Genomic DNA, 18588 nt, shown 5'->3' with positions numbered 1-18588 from the left:
GATACCATTTGAGGCTTAAGTAAAAATAGTCGCATATTTATTTGAATGTATAAAAGAGTGATTTATTTTCAATCCATCACTCGGGCAGCTATCGTTCCGTCACTATGTGCGTTAACGCTTTGTCGATGACTGACAGCCATCCAGAAACTATTTCTGTTTTTTGCTCCAAGTCCCTTTCAACACACATTTCGTTTTATTGTTGTTGATTGAAATATTTACAGCCCTTTTGCTCGTTAACCTCTTTAAAAATATTTCAACGATAAAAAAAATAGAATCGATAACCCTTAATAACAATGGATTATGCAATAAAAAAAATATCTTCAAAATGACATAAGACGATTGAAACATTTGCTACTTCAACAAATAAATCAAAGATAGTTTAACAAAATCATTCTCTGACTATAATAAAACCGGACAGCATTATTATTATTTTTTTTGTTTACAATAGACGAGCAACGCATTCAACGCTTTTACTGTACATTCGTAGTTAAAACCTTTCAATTAGCGCATCGCGAGCTGCCTCAGTGTTTGGCGTTTCAATTTTAAAAGGTACTCTAAACTCTTTGACGGGGCCAAACTTAACATTCTCGGCATACCGCGGAAGCGTGAGCTCCCATAGGCTTTCTCTCTCCCGTGTGTTCAACCCCTTTGTCATGTAATCCCACTTGATTGATAAGCTTAGGCACTGGCGTCAAATAGTGTGCGGATAATTGTTTTAATTATTTCTCAGTTTATACTACCATTAAGTCAACTTGGTTTTTTGAGCGTTTATAGAAGATACGAGATTCACGAGACCATTCTCGAAATATTTGAACATTCAATTAACATAACAGCAGCATTCCTTTACGCAATGTTTAAGTCATATTAACCGAAATGAAAGATATTTATATTACAAGTAGTTTTTAAAAAAATATACTGACATAATGGGGCTAGCGAAAATATCTACCTCATTAATATTTTTTATATAATTCTTTAGATTTTAGTCTTGTTATATAAATCGAATAGAAATAGATTCACCTCAATTTGGAACCTCCTTTGGAAGTAATGATTTGCAAGTAAATTATCATCGATATGAACAAGGATACCTGAGACTTCGAGGTTACCGCTGTTAACTTACGATGTTCGCTATCAGAGCCGTTCCGCTCAATTAGCCGCGCTCGCCACTGCGCCGCCTGCACGCCGCTCCACAGATGCGCGTTGTCGGCCGTTGTCGGCCGCTTTGATTAAACTTTGATTGCGATTTGCGGCACGTCACTCACGCCCCTGAGTCAGGATCCCGCCAGTTCGCGTATTCCCATCCGATAGACGAGGTGACCCTGTAATTGACATTTACAACGTTCCATATCCTTCCGCCGAATTGAATCTATTGTTTTTTACCCTTTGGTTTTATTTTTAAAATATTTTAAATGGATACCGAGACATACATTCGTGTTAAGTATGTATTATAAATAAGTGGCTTAGATTATACATATATATATAATGGAATGCATTCTATAAATCAGTGTTATTTCTGCTATATGTAATTGTATTTTATTTTTTAAAGCATGTAGATTTATGTTTAAAATTAAATCTAACACATAAAACTTACAATTTACAGTTGTTGCGTTTAATCTTCGGAGACTAAATTATGAATTAATACAACAAAAAAACATAATCCTTAGATTTAGATTCACAAAGTATTCATTCGACTAGGGAAAGCTTTAAAACGAAAATATAAATTATTACCCAATTCCAGTAACATAGCAACAACGTTTCGAAATTTGCTCCCCCAAGTCAACGTGAAAGTTTGGGAAACTTAGTCTTATGCCACAGCCACTTGCAACTTTCTACAACTTGATGTAACGCTCGGGATATGAGGAGCCACCGACCTGTAAACAATAAATATTAGCTATTGCTAGCAAACGCGTTGAAATTTAAAGTGATAAAAAAGATTTTAAATTTCGATTAAAATTTTAATTCAGCATATAATTTATTTTCTTAAAACAACATGCTATAATGATACTATAAAGCACTCATAATAAAAATTAACGTTTCGAAAATAAAACATCGTTAAATATCGTCGCCCTTAACTACCTATACATTAATTAATTCGTCGACGGAATGACACCGAGTAGCGCTCAATAAAAATAGCTTAAACATTGTTGTTTTTTAAGCTCACCCACAGTGTGTTTGATTATTTCGTTTGGTATTACGAAGCATGTGCAGCATAACAAATAATTAATTAACCTATTCATCGATACTTACTAAATTTTTGAATACTATCAGAATTGAATGTGCGCATAACTCTTAACAGATTAACATGTTATCGTGAATGCTTAATTTCGACGCTTTATTGTTTCCGGGCTGTGTTGTGACAGATGGCATTCGAATATTGATAAATTAATGATATTCATTAATGAATGCACTATTCGAAGGTTTATTTTGTTAAAGCAATATCACCTTTATTTGTAGAGATTTACAGCTTCTAGGATTCGGTATCCCATCTGTTGATTCGTAGAAGTCCGTGTCGCCGGTTATTTTTACTTTTACGAGTTTGTTCCCTTTTACCCCTCGCTCTCGTCCCGTGCCCTTCAACCCCGCTGCCTACAATGTGACGGGTCTCACGTAGGCGATATTGAAAAGCGATCGCCAACTCTTAAAAATGTTTAATTTTATCATAGTTTTTCTTTAGTATTACTGCCGACTGTATTGTATACGATAGTGTAGGTACTGTTAATTTAAGACCTTTTGTAGATGACGACGTAAACGAATTATTACATACTTAACAATATATTATATTTATAGACCGAATCAACATAAAATAAAATAGAAATAAAAGTACAAAAAACATGTTCGGAAAATGCAAATTCACATAGGTTTTCCTAAAATTTTCAATAATGATTGTTATCGAATTTCGACCACCAGGCGAACATTAGTTAATTTAATTATGCCGTGATTCACTCTTTACATACTTAACAACGTGTTACTAAGTTCGTGACATTCCAGTATTTCAAATTCCACATTATCATAAATTTATCAGTTACAAAAAAAAACAGACAGGCTTAAAAAAATTAGCTCATTCGTTCAAGTGCTATTATGTAAGATGCGAAAATTTATTATTAATATGTATGTTATTTTAGCGATTCGTTAGCCCTTAACATTTTCGCTGTCATTGTTATGTTGGTTAGCTTTACACGTGTTCTTTTTTGTACGACAGACAACTGAATTATTCAACACGACACAAGACCTCTGTGTAACAATAATAATTTGGTCTGACGTATTTTATATAAAACGTTATCAAAGGACTTTCATCCTTATTTAATATTTAAATAAAATATGTGAAGGCGATTTTTAAACAAAAATGATCTAAAATAAACAATTCATTTTGAGAAAATAAACTTTTATTTATATATAATTACACTAATTGTTAATTTTTGTCTTTGTATCATAAATGAAAATTCAACTTCTTGTTTCTAAAGTCACCGATACACTAATTATTTGTAAAATAGATAAATTATTCGTAAATTTGATCTAATTAGGTCCCTAAAATGATTTAATAATGAATAAAAATGTTCGATACTCTCAAGTCCACTTAATGAAGGCAATCTATTTAAACTAGGTACATGTAACATCACAAGGTCCCCCACGCACTGCATCGCGCGTCGGGCGGCGTGCGGCGTGCGGTGTGCGGTGTAATCGTAATGGACAATTATTTCGACAGTCGCTCTCACGCGTGGCTCGTGCTCGTGCGTGCCCGCTATTATTACAAGATGCGTGTGTCAGTCATGTGGTACGTGTCGAAGTGATGAGCGACTGGCGGATTCTATACTAGATTTATAAGTCTATCGGGTAGTTTGCAGTTAATTCATGATTTTTAATAGAATAACCTGTATTTCTTAACAAAAACCTACACGATTATTGATTCACTTATAAATTATAAATTAGGTTTTTTTATTGTTAAAATTACGTATAGTAATAATTCATTAATGTCAATTAAAATATGAAATAAGCATTTTAAAGATACAATGATTTCCGCTTTATCGTAATCCTTACACCGCACAGCTAGGTCGATAAGGCCATGTGTGCAGCCTCCGCGGGAGTCCGCCCCCCTCGCCGACTATTTTCATTTATCACTCGAGATACTTAACCTTATTGTACGGATAGTAGCGTCTGTGCTTTATAACAATTCCTTTAATATTTATATAATTTGTTACAGTATTTTGTATAATATACTAAGTACTTGTTTGTAATTGCCACGAAATCAATGAGTAACGAACAACCTTGATCTTGAAATAGTCCTCAACAACTTCTTAAATAGGTATATCGTAGAATTTAAACTTGTTCCCATTTCATAAGCGTGGGAATTAATTAGTATTAATTATTTTTTCACAGAATAATTTAAATTAATTATACTCGTTTGGAAATTAAATGTGACTGTGTGACTTTAGTTTAATATTAAATTTAAAGTGAAACATGATTGTGATTTTATATAAAATACACCAAAAACAAGGGATATCTTCATAATTCCATTATTTACGTAACAAAGATACGTACAGAATATTTTGAAAACATTTCAATTTGGCAAGTTTGTTTTACATAGAATAACATAAGTTTACGCAGTATTAATAGGTTACTTAAAACATGTGAATCATTAAAAAAATTACGGCTACATAACTCGTGTTAGTTATTGTCCAGATCGTCAGGGTGGGTCTGTCAAATCACAACAGGCAGTTTATTGATCGCTACAGCTAGTAAATCTAATAAAGTTTTTTGTTGGACGCGAAACGAATGAGGTAAAACGTGTTTGAAATAGACAGGGGATTAAGTATCCCCTCGCGATCACTCGAGGGGAGTAAAAGTAGTGCGCAGTTATAGGGTTATATGCCAGTGCGTGCTCCGGGCATAGTCTCGCGGATCAATTACACAGAGATCGATTTCTTTTGTGAAGAAAAACGAAGCTCTCGTAGGAGGCGAGCAAACAGTGACGGTAAACACTCAGGTAGGAACAGCTGGTTGGGTAGCATTGTGTGCCTCTACCTGGTCGGAGCGGCAACGCCGCGCTGCACCTATGTCCTATGCTATATTAAGTCGTAAGTAGCGACGAACTTGTTGGTTTAGGACAAACTAATATAACTGCAACGATTTTGACGTCGAGACGGCCTACGTATCTCTGAATATCTTGAGCTGAGATCTATTGGGCAAACTTACTAAACCGCCGTGGCTTAGACTCGACGACATACAAATAGAGTAGAAAATGCTGCTGCCATTCCAGCCAACATTCCGCAGTCGAGATTTTTAAACATATTTACCGTGGTGTTTGCCAAGTCTTTTAGTATATCCATAATTAAGGCAATAATTGTTGACTACTATATAGTTATAATGGCATAGAACTTAGTTACAAAAAAATCATAAACATGTACTTTCAAACAGAACCTTATTAATAAATTATATGGAATTAAAATAAACCAGTACTTCTTAGATAATTAATTTGTATGACAAATCAATATAACACAACTTTCAAGTAGTAATATGAAGATTTAATTGCTTTTAATAACACGTCATGTCGGTGAACGTGTTGAGCGGTTGTTTACGCCACCAACAAAGGTATAATGAGGGCTTTCAGCGGATTCGTGGTATGCGCAACAATAACAGATGAGCTAGAATAGCGCGTGATGCGATTACGCCTTTGTACGGAACATCGCATCGGGCTTCGGGGAAATGGAAAACGTAATGAACTGAAACTGATGATATTAATTAGTGCATCATACAGCAAATCAGAAACAAAACAGCGATTAATGCGTATTTACATAATCACTGTTGCCTATTAAATAATTTGTGTTAGAATATTTAGCGGGAATGAGCTACCAGATTTCATTGAATATCAAACGAACTTTATAACGTGCCTTTATTCTGAATATAAAGTACTTAGCCTATATATCAGAAATATAACGTCGATCATTTTTTACATTTCTGCGTGAATGAAGAACAATGTATATTTAGACTAATTCGAAAATCATTGTCTTCAAGCCCATTTTACAACATTAGTATTGCCTGACATTTTGTTCATGTATAAGAACAAATTGCTACCTATTCTTGGTACGTCATAGGTCATATATAATAACATAATATGTAATGTTCAATTAAACGCATTCAAACATCTAAAATTACAGTCTCTTGTATGTTGAATTCCAGAAAGATGATTATTAAAATTGCTTCATTTAAAAATTTATAAGCGATCCTAGAACATATTATGTTCTAGGTATAAATATAAATAACCAATATCAAAAATATTTCCACTGGCGCTCGAATATTGGCTTCAACATTTTTGAACAGTTTTATGTCACAATCTGAAAACTGTGACAGAATCATACCTTTACGTACATTAAAAGAATCGCAATTTCAAAATAGAAACCAATCAATAATTTAATACAACAATTACTCTGCGAGTAAGTTAACACTGCCTCTTGAATATAGTAATGTTTTGCATGATTTTTTTGGTAAACTTTGTACGTAAAAACAGTCCCCTAGGCACAGTTCCCTGTCGTTTTGTGACACAGGGACTATTCTATGCCACAGGGAATTGATTTATTTTCTGACAATGACAGTTAGCAATTATTTTCTATAATTTTTACGTTCTTATGGATTGGGGAAGTGCTTGGGATATCACGATGCTACCAAATATGGGAGGAAATTTAACAGAAACGACTAACTTTATATGATTTTCCGAATCGGTGGTAGCTGATTTTGTAAAAGGACAATTCTTCTATATTATCTATATGTATTAATATTAGAGATAAAATTTGTTACTTGTATGTAGGGACTAATCTCTGGAAGTAAATAATTTTTTTTTTTTCGATGGTAGAATGTTACATTTTTCCTGAGTGCTAAGAGGTTAAATTATATTTATATCGTATCAATTTTTTTATTAATAATGTACCTGTGCGTAGTCAAGGCGGATCACTAGTTAGGTTTATTATTGATTAAAATAAATAATAATGAAAGAGAAAATTGAAGAAATTACGATTACTTTCATTTGTGTATATACGCACATACATATATGAGTCTGCATCTTTAGGAGCATCAATACGTATCGTAAATGTATTCTACATTACAGTAGAGAATATTAAAAAAGGGCGGATATATGATCAGAGAGAAGAAAGGTCTGAATATTGGTAGCATTAGTAGGGCTTTATGCAAGCCCGACTTGGTGGGAATAACAAGTTATTTTACCGCTTAACATCAATATTTTGTATTTCAGTGTTCGTTTGAAGTCGTCACGTGTTATTATAGGCGCAAGAGATATTAACATCTTAGTTCTCATGGTTGAAGGAGCGTTGATAGTGTGAAGTGTGAGTTAAACTTCTTATAGTGCCAGTGCTAGCCAATGTTTGCACAAGCGTACTAAAGCATTAAGAACAATAATACAATTATGTTTCATTCAATATTTATTATTCATTAATAACGTTAATTTATTAATGAATACACATAATATTTTTGGGTTATATCAAAAATAAAGATATTTTAACACATATTTTGAAATAATTTATTATTTGTTATAACACCCCTGGATGAAACAGTACCTTGTCTACTGTCATTTGTATTGTGAGTTTCGCGCGGGTGCTACTTTGTACATTTGTAACAAAGTCGGATGTTAATAGCGGCCATTTCTCTAATCATAAACGTCCGCCTACAGCCTCCACGGACACACCAACCACGCTATTACGTCTACGAATGACAGGGTTGATAACGACTAACAAACGTTTCGTTTTTGCCCAACTATGAAATTTTTATCAAAATCAGGTATTGGTTTTCTGTTTGATATTGTGTTTTATATCTATGGCCAAAATATTTAGCTAAGCCAATTTAGTACTTCACAATGAACAAAAACAACTTAAAAAAAAACAATAGTACCGAATTATGGTTACAAAAAATTAATAAATGGACAAAGTGTTCCTTTGGTGCATATGCTGTTTTATTAACGAATGCGAATACTAATTACGTTTGCGACAGACAGGCTTTAAAAAAAACCGAAATGATTTTTAAATTAACTTTAATTATATTTAAACTTATAACAAATTAATCCTACGAACGGTGATTACACTTTAAAGTGGGAACATGGAATAATCGTTCTTACAATTTTGTTATTAAAAATTTTGAAATGGTTACATAATTGCTGCATTGACAATTTAATATCTATACATATAATAAAATTGGAGTGTCTGTAATATTAAAATAACCCATTTTTACTAAAGATGTATACACGGCACATATACCAAATTTTTTTTTTTTTTAAATCTGTTCGTTCCGTCTAATCTCTGGAACGGCTGAGCTGATTTCGACGGGACTTTAACTGGCAGATAGCGGATGTAATAAGGAGTAACACACTTTTATTTTAGAATTACATATAGAATAAAAATAAAATCACGCTACAATATCCAAATAACTTAAATTCAAACAACGCGCACGAAGTCGTGGGCACGGCTAGTATCAATTATAATTCAATAGAAATGTAACATCGGCGTTCTTCATTTGATGTAATTTACTATTAAATATTATTATTTACAATATTTTGTTTAGAATTGTCATATTTCACATAAACGAGTTAATCGATAGCATTATCGACGCTTACGTTATCACTGGCAAGGGTAATCGTACGAATATCACGATATGAAACGATTAAATGAACATTTACCTTACTTTAGATCTCCACATGATTTTATCGTGTAGGCTTTTTTTTATCTCGAGATAAATTCGCCGGAAGGTCGCGATAACGATCATTGTTTGCTAATAATTGCTCGTGGTGGTGTCTGTTATATCATTCGTGGATTAGCGGAAATATATAATGTACTATAAAAAGGTTTTCGTTTTTAAATCAATATTTATGATTATAGCATTAATTTTAATTGATTTCAAATTATGTTATAGTATTTATAATTCATTGCATTGTTTTATTTTTTTATTTTATAAAAAATAATCAAACTTAATTCAATAGATACATGTGATTGAAATAAATCCTTTCAGTTTCAAAACGTTTTACTCGACCTTTAAAATACGATATCATATTGCCAAAAGTATTGATCCGTATCGAACTTTGTATTAGAGTTAATATTCGTTTATTAATTGCTGAATTCGATTTATATGATAAAAATCTACCAATAAAACTCTACCTAGCTGAGAGACCGGAGATTATTCTGATAATTAATACCTATATCTTCTGGGAACAGCAAAAAAATATCCATATGAAGTATCATTGAGAAACTAATGAAACGAATCTGATTATTTAATTATGTATAATTTTATCATTGATATACACGTCCTACGGCTGTTACGTGTAAATAAATAAAAGCACAATAGATCGTATATATTTACGATTGTTCATAATCGTGTGTTTTGTCTACAGGTACGTAGCGGAATGGATGCACGTTGCACGGCCGAGTCCCGAGCTCCGTGGGAACGCGACGCGGTGGTTACCTGTTCCTAGTGTTGCAGAACACTGGCTATCGGCCGAGGTCGATCGTACTTGTCGACACAACTCGGCAGGCGTCGCTCGGAAGGCTATGATGTGATCTATACTACTACTGGTCTATTATTAAATATCGAATTAATACATAATAATTTATAACCAGCAATACGTTTTCTATGGCGGTTCTAGTTTCTTGTGTAAGTATATAAATCCTAGAAAAAAAATATCGATGCTAAAATACAAATACTTATTAATTTTCTATAATATTGAGAATCTTTTGTCATTAGATAGTATAATGTAAAAAATTAGTAGATACATCATAGTAACTACTAGGTATCCTTTCATTTAAGTTCAGAAACTTTCATTCCGGTGACCATTTCATAAGCTAATTATTGCATTTTTTAACTTTTATTTTCGAAGTAAAATAGAATGTTATCTCAACTTTTTACCAAATTATTTACGCACGCTGGTAATGTAAAAGCATATAATGTATTTAATATTTTATTATTCATAACTTCTTATCACATATGACTAAACAATGAATCTTGAATCTAAAGCGGGGAACACTTCACGCAATATTGACCGCAGTGAGCAATTCTCGGTTAATGCAATGACTACTAGCTTATTTTGAATGGAATTTATACGCCCAAGCTCACTTCAATTATTTATTCTTGATCTGGATTTGAAAAGATCAAAACAAGACACCAATGTGGCATATTTATTACTCGCTTTACAGAAGATTAAGGAATGATCTTAAACAGAGTCGTAGTATAAATAATTATTTAAATAGAAATACACGCAGTCTCTTATTTAGAATATAAAGATTTAACATAAGTAAATAACTCTTTATTTTTAGAAGATTTTAGTAAGATTCAAAATCTGGATTATATTGCAGATTTGAAGTATTTATGTATGAATTAGAAACCAGAGTACAAAAGTATAATACGAGTACAAAAGAATAGCTTTTACTATATGGTATTAACATTCCGACCGCTTAACCGGCTACTTAATGTCGAACTATAATGACAGATTTAGTATGGCAATTCAAAGCTATATGTATGAAAAATGTCTTGAAGAATAAATTACATATTAGGTATGTTATATCTAACTTTCTATATTCCGCGTTAATTGTACGCAATGTTAGTCGGCATTTCAAGTTAAAAAGTATTTATTTTGTGTATGTATTTATCTTGAGTGCGTTCTTCTTGTCTCGTTTATTCTTTAAACTATAAAATTAATAATTGTATCCACGCCTCATATACGCCATAAGAGATCAAAGGTGCACTAAACTTGCTTCCATCGGCATAAAGTTACTCTACGTGTGACGATGGGTCGACCACAATACTAATGATTTCTACAATCCCTATTTCCTACAACATAAAGACTATATTGCATCATAATAATACGGCTGCGTGGCTTACCGTGTATGTTAGCCTCATTTGAACTCGCTTCAAGTTGCGTAGGTTTGGTAAAAAGTTTTTATATACACATGCATCGGTCGAAACCACTAGTTCGATGTTTAAACAGCTGATATTGTCATCTTACGTGTGGGCCGATTTACATTTTTATTATTAGTATATAATGTGATATTTTATATGAAAGTAACTTCGATATTCGCTGGACATGACCAAGAAGAAGAATCAATATTTTGAAGTTAAATAACAATATCAAGAGCGAAAAAAACGGCCTTTTACATAACTATAGTTTAAATTATCTTTCTAGATAAAAGGTAATACACATCTAAAGATTAACAATATTGTAATAAAAATAAGAATTAGTGTTTTCTTATGACGGCTTGTACTTAGAAACGGAGGTGGGATTTTATTACTGTTACTGAGGTTTTCCGAGAAAGTTTTTATTGTACTAAGGTGATTAAGTATTATTATTTTTTAAACTCCAAGAAAGGTATGCGGTGATATCGCTGACAGTCGCCACTTTTAATTACAACCCAAACTTTGAAACTAATCAACTAGCGTATCTGAATAAATTACGTGAACTTCGTTTCAATTTGAAAACTTTAGTATCTAATGTAAACTTCTCTCGTCTTTTTAACGAAAACTTGGATCGATTTTTAAAATTTAACTTTAAACAATTATTAAAGAAATCTGAGCATCCCTAATTCTCTTAATCATAAATAATCGAAACTGTATTGGATCCGTATCCGTGTAATTTCTTACAATTGAGATGACTTAACATTCTTAAATTCCAACATCGAAGTCGACTCAAGTAAATTGCCTATCTGCCCACTTCACCCGTTGTAATGGATTTGTCAACAAGTAACTCAATACGCTGAATTGAATTACAGAGACCCACTGCGTTTGCACACTTTAAATATGTATTTTATAATTGGATATCCCACGTGAAGGGTTCGACGGAATAATGGAACGTTGCCACGATCGACTTCGCTTTGTTCCTGTACACTTGGATTGTGTCTTTTTAAACTTTTATATTTGTTTTTATTAATTAATTACTATATGTTTAAGAAATTGTCCGGCTTGAAGGACCAAAAAATTTTTTGTTTCAATTATAGCGTTTTAAAATAAAACAAACAAACCTTTGCATAGAACTACGGCACAGTTGCAGCTTATAAATAGGGCAGTGCATGAGAGTACATTTCCGGCGCAGCCCGCATCTTTGTCGGGACCGCCTCTGTTATCTTGCATATACCGACAAGAGTTCGTAATTACACTCAGTGGTTTCGCTTCGCAATACCGTTAGACTTTTTGCTATTCATAAAACTGATACGTTTTCGTCGTAGAAAAAATTGCTTGCTTTGTCGGCATTTCATTGTCTTAAATAATATAATTGTCGCCTTTACATTGTATTGCTGTTTTATCATATATTTGTAATATTTTTAAATACATAAGAACTTGATAGTGTAGCGTGTGAGAAGATCACTTTTCGTGTCTAAAGTTTCTCAAGTAATGAAGACAATATATGTACACTTCAGTTAAAATATTCCATGCGATAATATTTTACAATTTTTTTTTATGATTTACGATAATACTCTCAACGATTTACTAAGTGAATGCCGTATTCAGTTCTTGCAAATTGAATTGTCGAAGATAAATATTTTATACATACAGCATATATCAAAAAAGTCTTCGGAAATTAAAACCACCTTTCTACCCCAGAGGTTATTCTGACCAAAGTACTGCGAATATTCAAATTCCACCTACGATCGTCCCTAAATCCGTTTATCGTCGGCGCAGAAGAAAAGGCTTTGGGAACTTTTTTGCACGTTTTTTGTCGCCCTTTCCTCGTGTTAATGCCTGTTGCAAGATTTATCACTTCGGCCTTAGTGCGCGACCGATCCAGTCTAACTCGTTGCCACTAATTAATTTAAACGTGTTTTGTAAGTATATTGCAAAGTATAAATTGTGTTGTGTTATACAATTACACATTCTCACAGAACACCGATAAAAGTGGAAATGGTCACATTTTGAAATATTCTTCGATTGCCAATCGACTTTATTTATTGTTTAGATTAACCAAAATAATAATATTTAAAATAAGGTAGTTTTGAATATTTTAAGAAACCTACACACTTCAACAAAATACCACAATCGAAATTACTATTCTTCCCATGACAACGGACGTCTACGTTAAAAACGCTAGTTATTCTCGAATCCGGGTCACATCGCGTCAGGCCGCAGCCCAACGCAACGTCGCGTCATTGCGTGCCCGCGGACCAGTTGTACGGACTTACGTATCATTATCTAATCACTGTAGCGCGACAGCGCTTCAACATGTTTAATATAATAAGGCTGTACGAATGTACATACATGACATGTTCAATATAATAAAATTATATTGAACAAGTTCGTATCACGTTTTTTTTTCTTAAAAAATTATAAATGATCATATTTTGTTAATGCTGTGTGACCTTCAAAGATGTTTAAAAGCTATCAGATTACTAGATACAGCAAATAAAACTGTAGTAGATTAAGAATCACGGCAAATATTTACTTAGATATTTATATTTATTAGTTGATGATAATTTCAAAATACCTTGTTCTAATTGTATAGTCGACACACATGTCTCATGAATTGATTTTAAGAAAAAAGTGACGTCCACATTTCAATTATTATCAGTTCGAATTCAGTCAGAATTTGTTAAATATTATATTAACCATAATGCAGCGCTTTTAACGCTTGAAACATGATGATAATATACCTATTTATTTATAGTGACCGATTGATTGGTAAATTGTCGCCTTCTCGCTGTCATCACGCGTCTTCCGCTGACTGCTCTTTTGAATATTCTAATTTACTATACCTAGACGAGGTTATGAGATGTTACAATTTACTATCTACTACGTAAATAGTAAGTCTTGGTTTTTAGAATAGTAAGCAGTACGTTACATTTCTCAAATAAAATTTATTGCTATAAGTAAAACTATGAACACAACAATGTTGTACTCCCTTCATTGCCAGTACTAAATATTTTTGTCGGTACTGCTACAGTGCTAATTGAATGTGAAAATTATTATGCTTAGTTCTCTACTAGACTACATCCTGAGGTCAGCATGATCGTGTAATTAACATATCCGTGGTGTGTGGGCGAATTTGCAAAACTGGAAAGGCTTAAATAAAAACTTGTTCAATAAAGCAAACAAAAAGATCAATAGAGTTTCCGTTTATCGTTTTAGAATGGAATCTTGCGTGAATTGTAAAATATGCATCGCTACGTATGGAGAGTGCGAAGTAAGCTTCTAAATCTATCAATATTTCAAAGAAATGACATTCTAATCGCTACACGGGTCCCCGTCTATAAATATTCTAAAAGGCGCGTAGAAAGAGATATTCCACGGGATATGAAATCGAGTGAGCGTTTGTAGGTCAGAGTGAGCGAGAGGTTGAATGTAGTGCTGCAGCTCAGTGCCGCCTTCCGGCGCGGCGCTCCCTCCTGACTTTGAAATTCAGAGATCTTACGGAAGACACTGCGGGTGATTTTCCGCCCCCTCGAATACTGACTGCCCGGCTACTGACATCAAAGTGCAAAATTTTATTATTACGTTACGAACAGGCTGATGGAAAAGCACTTCTCGCGACTACCGGTTCTTGGATTAAATCCGGTGTTTATAAAATAAGTATATAGAAAACTCTAGTAAGTTTAATTAGTTTTTGTTGTAGGTACCTACTGCTAAAAGGAAAATTGGTGTTACTTTGTGTTCAAGTTTCTCACTTCAGAATATAAATTTTCCATTTGTCGTATTTAGACAAAATATTTAATCAGCTAACATAGCTACATGTGTTTTGCACGAAAAATATCTACATAATCATTCAGATAAATAATAATGCAACCCATACATGACTAATATTAAAAATCCGCACCATGAAACGTTCAATTGTGTGTCAGCAAGAGGCATCGCCCAAAAGGGCAAGAAAGGACGGCGCGGGCGTCGCACCCGCAGCTGACGGGCCCGCGACGCAGTGATTGCTTAACACGATAAAACGCCTCAATGAAATATAGCGGCTCATAAAGTAACGCACAAGATATGTATTTTTGTTATGCTTTATTGTTTCTGCTTCGATAGTCAAGTGGCTAGCTTATAAGGCTGCCGATCTAGTCGGGTCAATAAAAATGTTGGGTTTCCCTGTAAGCCCCGAGTTTGACAATGTTAACCGACGTACCTTGGAAAGCACTTTGGCTTTACTCCTACGCTTAAACTCTCACTTAGGTCGAATAGGATTTTTTCCCATCAGATTATGTGAGTGTGAAGAATATCATTATTATTATTATCTAACGACGAGAGACATAAATAGAAAACGTGAGCAATGTTACTAACACGCAAACAGAAATATGAGTAGTGTTATTATTATTAACGATCGAGTGTACTCGAATGGATTACCTCGTAGAATCACCGATGCAGACATCGCGAATGAGTAACACGTGTAAACAAAATAAACGATGTGAACCTATCTGCCGGACCAGACGTACATAGAAACACACTCAGGGTCCGGTCAGTCTGAGTTTGATAAATGTACGCGAGAACTTCGCAACGATTCCTCTCTTTATACCTCATATGCGGGATGTAGGAAATATGAATATAATGAGAAAAAATGACATCACTAAAAGCATTGAAGGACATTTCTTGAAAAAAGGAAGGCGCACATTTACGAAGGATGACCACGCTTACTGTCTAGCTATTTACTATTTATTATCGTACGTTAAATTTTTTGTACTATATTTTTTTCCAGCATATTTTAATTAATTTGTACTCTTCCCGTTTTTTTAATATGATCTAAACTTATCTCATCTAGACATAGAAGAGATGATGAGACGCTACATAAAATGCTTTCTAATCGTACATATTTCTTTATAGAACTGAATAAGCATGTCTGTATTTTTTTTTAAGATTTATGTGTTATATGAAAACTTTGTCAAAGTTATTAGATAGGTAAAGAACTTATTTTATATTCTCATCAGTTTCAATCATCTGCCTTTGTAATCAAACCGTATGGTTCATTAATCCAAGCTAACGTGTTACTGAATCGACCTTGAGACGTTGCTAAGGTTGTACGCTTTGTATAAAAAGTAAAAACCAATCACCTCATCGTATAAAGGACAGGTTATAGGCAGATTGATCTAAGCATGATGTATTGATAACGTTATAATATAGACTAGTTTCCGCTCGCGGTTTCGCCTTCGTGTTAAAGAGGGGTGGGGAGAGCCAAGAGTTAGGTGCCCTATGTCCTTTTATGTCAACTTGAATGTAAAATTTCATGATGATCGGATGACTAGTTCAAACTCACAAACAAATTCATTTTCGCATTTATAATATTTGTTAGGATTGACAAACATAGTAAAGATAAATATTTATATAATATATGACATGATTCTGTGCGTAATTACACACACATACATGTAATATATAAATAATTTTCTTTATGCGACTATATATACATATAACTACATATCATTCGTCACAAATTAATCAAATCAAAAAATGTAAATACCAGGTACCCATTTCATCGTTTTCTTAGGAAATATTAAAGTAATTTACCTGTGTGTCGATTGACATAACTCATACCTAATCGAACGAATCTTACATGTACATGTAAATATTCTATTATTTTAAATACAATATCACACGTGTTGATATTTTTTTGTAACTTTTCAATTGTCTTCAAATAATAATAGGAAAACATAAAAAAATAAGGAAACTTCACATTACTTCTAGTATGAAAATGTGTTCACATTATAGTTTAGACTTTAACACAACTAGTTAAGGGCGTATTATGATATTGGTTTATTTAATAGCTCACAATCGTAACTTTGTATTCCATTATCTAAAAGATACCGGAGACAGAGTCGCCACAAAGCGACGCGGTGAGTGCCGAGAATACGCAAACAGGTGTCGACTCCGAGGTTATATTTGCATATAAATAGAGTTCCTGCTTAACTGTAACACTGCCTCGTCTCTTTCTCTCTTAGTTTTCATTTATTACGTTAGAGGAGGGCAGGATGTTACGCCTCCTTGCACGCACTGTACGATAGCCACTCCAGGAGATTCTATTTATGTACGATGATGTAACATAGGCAATAGACTGGGCAAATAATTACAATCGAAGATACTATTGTTTATTACATTTGAAATACTACAGTGGAAATATATATTATGATATTATATATGGTGTGATAATTTACTCGTGACATTTTTTAAATTGATTTTAGTACGAATCCCCTTTTAACAAATCAAATTGAACATTAATTATTATTAGGATTACTCTTACCGTGTTTGTACGTTCGTAGTCAAGCAGGAATCCCTGGGCTTATCGCGAAGCGCAAGTTTTTCTAGTAGGGAAAGGGAAGCTATTACAATGCGCAACCGTAACCGGTTGGAGCGGAGCAGCTAGGAAGTCGTCCTGGTATTCCATGGTCTTTGCCCCTGTCTTGTGTATGACTTGTATACATAAAAAATAGTAATGCCTGATATTATGTTTTATGTAATCATAATGTTTTAAAGATATAATTGTAAATAATAATAAAGTGATTAGCAAGCGGTTGTTTATTAAGACGGTTCCGTTATTCTTCCGTTAGCTGTTTTTATGCATCGTCTATTACATCATATGAGCGCTAACTTAGTGCGTGACCCGTCTGCGTAGGCGCAGGTGACATGCGAACTGTTCATTTTTTAGACAAGCAACATGAGTGGTACGTAACTAGTTCTGTTATCTGAGACCCCTGTTATATGAATTCATCTTTTTTTCCGAACGTTTTCTATTTGTTCCGTCGGGCCCTTTTTTTGCTGGGTTGCACCGCCCGTCTTCGAAGGTTCGGAGCGTTTTTACTCGGGCACGGGGGAGGTATAGCGGGAGGGGGGTCGCGGCCCGTCCCCTCCCCTCCGGTCGGGCCGTCCTTGGCCCGAGCATTCACCTTGGCGCGCTGCGCTGCCGCACCACAGGTAACAAAGTTCCGCGAACTGCGTGATTTCTATGGCTGTCCGCCGAAAGTGGATCTTGAAGTAGGCATCTCGGGACCCAGTCGTCCGACGCTAATATTACCGGGAATACTGTAATGAAATACTTCAGAATACTCTAATACTTAGACCTCCAGCCAAGCAAAGTCTCTTGTACTTTTTACAGTATCTAATGTCCTATACGTAGATAGAGAACATGATCCTTGGCGGACGGAAGCTGTTCGACGTGGTGGTCTCGTGGCACAATTCTCTCAATATTATTTAAGTTTGCATCCTCCCTGCGTAGATTTTTTGTTTTATTTGGGTCAACTCTTAAAATACTAGTCTCCCATATGGGACGACTCAATTACTAATCATCGCAACATATTGATTGATAGTTCTATTTATAAAGCATTTTCTTGTATTATTTATAAAATAATAATTATACTTTTTCTATATTCAGATAAATATAACTAAGTGTGCTTCCAGTTAAGCAATTGAATTTGACTGTAGTCAAAGTCATACTTTTCTATGAATTGAGACGTGAGTTTTATATTTCTCGGAACTAAGTGAGATAACATTCCACTTTAAGTTTCTTAAAATTCAGATTAATGTTAAAGATTACTTTAACGTAAGGGGTAGACGATTATTTCATTCTAAAATAGACGCAATGGCTTCGTTTTTAAAAACATTTAATGAATTCTGGATTCTACACTTATAGCTTTTTATTATCGTTTGGTC

General features: G+C 33.8%; 1 protein-coding gene across 3 annotated transcripts in view; it reads left to right on the top strand.

Annotated features, from left to right (window-relative positions):
* The window catches only part of LOC125077926 (zinc finger protein jing), a 131374-nt gene that overhangs the window by 74592 nt on the left and 38194 nt on the right, over positions 1-18588 (top strand). For 2 of the 3 annotated variants that reach the window (XM_047690041.1, XM_047690042.1), the window contains exon 1: positions 15004-15014. The exons of the other annotated variant lie outside the window; for it this stretch is intronic. The gene's annotated coding sequence lies outside the window, so the exon portion shown is untranslated. Of the gene's footprint in view, positions 1-15003; positions 15015-18588 lie in introns of those variants that run through there. 3 annotated transcript variants of the gene reach the window in all.

The sequence above is a fragment of the Vanessa atalanta genome, chromosome 4 (genome assembly GCF_905147765.1).
Source record: "Vanessa atalanta chromosome 4, ilVanAtal1.2, whole genome shotgun sequence".
NCBI classification, from domain to species: Eukaryota; Metazoa; Arthropoda; class Insecta; order Lepidoptera; family Nymphalidae; genus Vanessa; species Vanessa atalanta.
The sequence above is the reverse complement of the archived record's forward strand: the minus strand, read 5'-3'. Positions and strand labels throughout refer to the sequence as shown.